Here is a 5,891-nt window from a genome sequence, read left to right on the forward strand (position 1 = left end):
CGGTCTCCAGCCGTGACTTCTCTGTGGTCGAGCTGCGTAGGGAAACGGGCAGCAGCTCTCCGTGGGGAATCTGTTTGCAGGGCTCGGTTTTCGGAAAGATTTACAAAGCCACAGAGCCTCTGGGGGGGTGAGGATGTAGCACCTGAGTCGCTGACGCTCCTAGCTCAGCAAGAGGTCCCAGAGCCGTCTTCCCCAGCGGCCATCAGCTCAGAGCTGATGGTGGGGTGAGAAGCCAAGGGGCTCCTGCGTGGCAGGTGGGGCGTTAGGCGCTGGGAGAACCCTGCGGCCAGGGCCAGCCTCCCCGTGAATTGAGAATCCGGAAATTAACCCACATACTTGTGCTCAACTGGTGGGGAAAGAGTAGACTTTTCAACAAATGGTACCGAGATAACTGGACATCCACACGCAAAAGAAAGCGGTATACGCGTAAGAGATGAAAATGCACGTCCCCCCAAAAACTTGTGCACCAATGCCTGCAGCAGCATCATTCACAATGGCCAAAAGATGGAAACAACTCACATGTCCCTCAAGTGAGGAACAGGTAAGCAAAACGTGGTGTATTCATAAAATGAAACACTGGCCAGAAAAGGGAATGAACCACTAACACTTACTACAACATGGACGAACCTTGAAAGCATCATGCTGAGTGAACAAAGGACACACACACACACACACACACACACACACACGGCCTGTATTCTATGATTCCATTTCTAGAAATGCCCAGTGTGCGGACATATATAGAGAAAGGAGGTTACTGGTTCTTAGGGCTGGGGATTGTGCGGAAATGGGGGAATAGCCAGAAAATACAGGGTTTTTTTCTGAGATGATGGAAATGCTCTGAAGTTGCCCGTGGTGAAGGCTGCACACATCTGTGAATCTGCTGAAAAGCGTTGAATCCTACACTTTAGATGGGTGAACCGTATGGTTTGTGAGTTTGTCTCCATAAAGCTGTTTGAAAGAACAAACACGTACCCGGCTGGCTCAGGCAGAAGAGCCTACGACTCTTGATCCCTGGTTGTGAGTTCAAGTCCCACATTGGGTATAGAGATTTAAGTATAAAAATTAAAAGTCTTACAAGTAAGTAAAAAAGCAAAGAAATCGCGAGGCAATCTGGGAAACCTGGACGCTGCTGGACACTCGACAGGCACCAGCGCTATTCTGTGGTGGTCATGCTGCGGCTGTTTTCCTAAGTAGTCTTTAGAAGGTACTTCCCGAAATATTCGTGAAGGAAATGACATGATGTCTGGGGTCTGCTTCAGAATGATCTGGGAGGGAGGACTGTTTGGGGCTGAGATGAAACGAGGCTGACCCTGGGTAGATGGCTGCTGAAACCAGGAGCCAGGGGCACGATGACCCTAACCGTGCACACGCACTTGCCCCCTTCGACAAGTAAGAAGGAGGAAAAGGAAGCCAAGGCAGGTGTGGACAGGACCAGCCTCAAGGACCAGAGCTCCGGGTCATCGTGTCCCGAGGGCAGCCCCTCAAACTCCCACAAGCACAGCAACTGGTGAGAAGCTCACACCCACCCAAACCTTGTCCCCGGCTGCTCGGAAGGAGCATGAGGCAAACAGCTTTCTTTCTGGACTCTGAAAGACAGAACCGAGATCAGGCCCTTGGGCGGGCATAGTGAGTGCTTACAGGGGAAGTGCACTGAGCCCCCGGGTGGGGGGAGGGAGCAGCACCGACCCTGGAGAGACGATGAGGCAGCCTCTCCATGAAGTGGTCCAGTTAGACCACAGCAGGTGGGCGGGCAGGTGGGCAGTGGGCAGGCAGATGGGGGGGGGGTGCCCCAGAGGCTTCCTGCGGCACTGCAAAGCAGGCCAGGCTTCCAGAGGACAGGACATCACCCTGCCACCTCTCCCCAAGCAGATCACCTTACATGTTTCTCCTGATTTGCTGTGGACTTCATGTTATGGTATTTTGTTGTACGTAAGTTCTTTACAGTTATGTGGTCAGTCTATCATTTATTATCTTTATGATTTTTTTTTAATTTAATTGTGTCAAAAGCTCTCCCCTCCACGGGTTTATTCTAGGAGTTCACACTTGTCTCAACACTGGAGAATCTGTTACTGTAATACACCACGTTAACAGCCTGAAGGGAAAATCATATCATCATTTCAATATGTGCAGAAAAAGCATCTGACAAAAGACAACACTCATGGAGGAAAAAACTTGCTATTAACTAGTTGCGGAATGGAACCACAGTCGCCTGGAAGAGCTATTTCGAGACACCCACCACACCTACCATGCTTGTGGTGGGGTTAAAAATACTTCCTTTAGGGGCGCCTGGGTGGCTCAGTCGGTTAAGCCTCCGACTTTGGCTCAGGTCATGATCTCGCGGTCCGTGGGTTCGAGCCCCGCATCGGGCTCTATGCTGACGGCTCGGAGCCTGGAGTCTGTTTCAGATTCTGTGTCTCCCTCTCTCTCTGACCCTCCCCCGTTCATGCTCTGTCTCTCTCTGTCTCAAAAAAAAAAAAAAAAAAAAAAAATTAAAAAAAAACCAAAACAACTTCCTTTAAAAATCAAGAATGAGGTGGGGGTGCCTGGGTGGCTCAGTTGGTTAGGCGGCCGGCTTTGGCTCAGGTCACGATCTCACAGTTGGAGGGTTCAAGCCCCGCGTCGGGCTCTGTGCTGACAGCTTGGAGCCTGGAGCCCACTTCAGAATCTGTGACATCCCCCCTCTCTCTGCCCCCTTCCCAGCTCATGCTCTGTCTCTGTCTCTCAAAAAATAAACAAACGTTAATTTTTTTTTTTTTTTAAATCAAGAATGAGGCAAAGATACCCCTTCTGGCAACTTCTGTGCACCCTTATGCTGGAGGCGGTCACCCGCCCAGTGAAACAAGAAAAGGGTCAGGTGTGTGCGGTGTTTAGTTTCAGCTCCGTTTAGCAGAAAGCCCAAACAATTGCTTCAACAAAGTAGGAACGGCTCGTGCCCCGTGGCGTCCGTGGCCTCCCTCCATGGCCTCCTGGGGTCGTGGGGCCCTCCCTCCGGGAGCTGCACGCACCATCCCGAGTTGCAAAAATGGCTTCAGCGAGGGCAGGGCGAGTGCATCGTTCCGCAGTCTACAAATTTTCAAAGTACAGCCTTCAGAACAAATAGCACCTTCAGTGTTTCAAGGAAGAGTGTAGCTGTTTGGTGTGGTTTTCATACACGCACCCCAGACACGCTTCCCTCCCCCTTGCTTCCCATGTTGTCCTGCAACGCTGGTCATTTCAGGCGAATTGCTACACGCTTATTTTTCTGAATGGCCTAATCCACGGAATACAGCATATAATGGAGAATATCAGAAATAGCAAAAACCCCGTATTTTGGTGAAGGAGACGACACTTCTTTTAAAGTCAAAATGAAGGGGCACCCGGGTGGCTCGGTCAGTTGAGCGTCCAACTCGATTTCAGCTCAGGTTTTGATCTCACAGTTCATGAGATCGAGCCCCATGTCAGGCTCTAGCTGACAGTGGGGAGCCTCCTCGGGAGTCTCTCTCTCTGCCCCTCCCCAGCTTGTGCTCTCCCTCTCAAAATAAATAAATAAACAGTAAAAGTCAAAATGAAAGTCCCAGAACTTTTAGGCCATCTGACTAGCATTGTGTGTTATCACATCAGAAAACCAGCACAGCCCACATCCTCGGAAATACTATCCTGGAGCTGGGGAGCACGCGCAGATCGGAGCCTGGGGCCGTGCTGGGGCTGTGCCCCAGTCCAGGAGAGCCTGCCCAGCACCGGGGTGGGTCCACGGAGCAGGTCACAGGGCAACTCAGGCGATGCAGAAATTGTGTTAGTATTTACATGTCCATCGTTTTACTTGACAGAAAATAGCATTTCCTTGTTAGGAAACAGCTCATAGGGACAAAAGCACATGTGAGATCGCATGTCCTGGCAGGGACCGTAGACACCAGTCCCATGACCCAGCCTGAGAAGTGCCCAGCGTTGCCTTTTCGGAAGCCCACGAGGAACCTCTGCCCTCCAGACTGCTTCCTTGTGATCCTTGGGATCTGACCCGCTCCACCCTGGGGGCCCACGGACACAGGACCTGGGGGCCGGGGCAGCGCCCTCTGACCCCAGCAGGCGCTGCTGTTGCAGGGGTGCCTGCAGCTACTGTAGGTGCCCAGCAGAGGCTCTGAGAGCGCCTGGACCGGAACCCCGTCACCGCACCAGCAGGACCCTGACTTCGGAGCCTCAGGGTTGGCTCCCGGGGCTCAGAGAGAGGGCTTCGGGTCACCCAGACCGCCAGGCCTATTTGTTATGTCACTTGTTTAATGACACTGATGAGACACTCAGGCTTGGTGGCCGGGTCACCGTCTGCGGTCTCCATGGTCCCACCCCCTGGTTTGGCCCTACCAGGGGTCACCCACAGTCCATGCCATTGCACAGCTCGACCCTCTCTTTGTCCCCTGCACCCTCAAAGGGGCGTGTCCCCCTCATCCAGTTGGTCTGCCAGAGGCAGGGCTGCTGTCTCTGAGTCCACCAGCAGCGCCTGGGTGTGAAGCATGGAGAGGGCACAGACAGGGGTGGGGCATGACTCTGGAGTTCCGGGATGTGGGTCCTGAGACTGGGGTGGCAGAGGCCCCAGGCCTCTGTGCATGTTCCCGATGGATGAGCCCTTCCAAGTTGCTCTGGCAAGCTCAAGACCTCCTATGGGGGACACACTGGCTGGAGGAGGGCCTCAGGTCCACACAGCTGGGGTCCGGGCCAGGACATGCAGGGACCCAAGTCCTCCCTGGGAATGCAGACAGGCAGCAGAAGTCTCGAGGAGGGACAGACGTCTGCCCCGGGGCAGTACCCCTTTCCAGAAGAGCAGAAAGTCTTGGTCTTCACAAGCTGGCTTCAGCCTTGCCCAGGAACAAGGGCACCTGGCTGGGGCGGGGGTGGGGGGGGGTGGGGCACAGAGCTTTGCTCACTTTTGGGTGGTCTGTGTGCCAAGCCCTGGTCAGATGAAAGGGCTGTCGACCAGCTCGGTGAGGACACCTGGGCAGAGAACCTCCCAGGTAGGCATCTTGGGTCGGAAATGGTTATGGAGAGACACCTTAGCAAGCTGACTGAGCATTCCTGACCGGGTTGGGGCTGCTCAGCCAGACTGTGTGGGTGGTGTTGGGAGCCGCGTGTGCAGAGCCGTGCTCTGTGGCGAGAGCACCGTTGGGGTGGAGACCAAGGGACGGTGGACAGATGCCAGGCGGTGGGCACCTCGTGGTGGTTTTCCTTGTGTCGGTGTCTTGCTCAGCTTTGCCTTGGAGTATCTCAAATGACCACCATGATCCTCAAACTGTTTGCTAAGTGAGCCTTGTCTGGCTGTCCGATTTGGTCCTGACTTTCAGGTACTTCAGATTTGAGAAGATCAAAGTGCTGGCCCGCAGGGAGTGTCCAGACTGGGGGGCATGGCCCCTCGCCCCTCAGTGAGCTCCCTGTGTGCCATGGCCCCCAGCCACCCTCTCCGGTGTATTTACAGACCTGTGTCCTTGCGGATGGTGCCTGGAGTTGGGTTGTGAGTGTAAACAGCACACTGCAGGGGCAGTGGTGCACACGGGGGAGGTGGAAGGGGAAGGGGCTTCCCGGCCCTGTCTGGTCGCCACTGGTCACCTCAGCAGCTGGCACTTCAGGAACTGGGTTGGTGTCCCTTTAAAATCCATTGCGGGGCACCTGGGTGGCTCAGTCGGTTAGGCGTCCCACTTCGTTCGGCCCAGGTCATGATCTCATGGTTGATGGGTTCAAGCCCCACGTCGGGCTCTGTGCTGACGGCTTGGAGCCTGGAGCCTGCTTCGGATTCTGTGTGTGTGTGTGTGTGTGTGTGTGTGTGTGTGTGTGTGTCTGCCCCTCCCCCACTCACACTCTGTCTTTGTGTCTTTCAAAAATAAATAAATGTAAAAAAAATTTTTTTTTTGTTTTAAATCCATCGT

This window comes from Panthera uncia, chromosome D2 (assembly GCF_023721935.1).
Source record: "Panthera uncia isolate 11264 chromosome D2, Puncia_PCG_1.0, whole genome shotgun sequence".
NCBI lineage: Eukaryota > Metazoa > Chordata > Mammalia > Carnivora > Felidae > Panthera > Panthera uncia.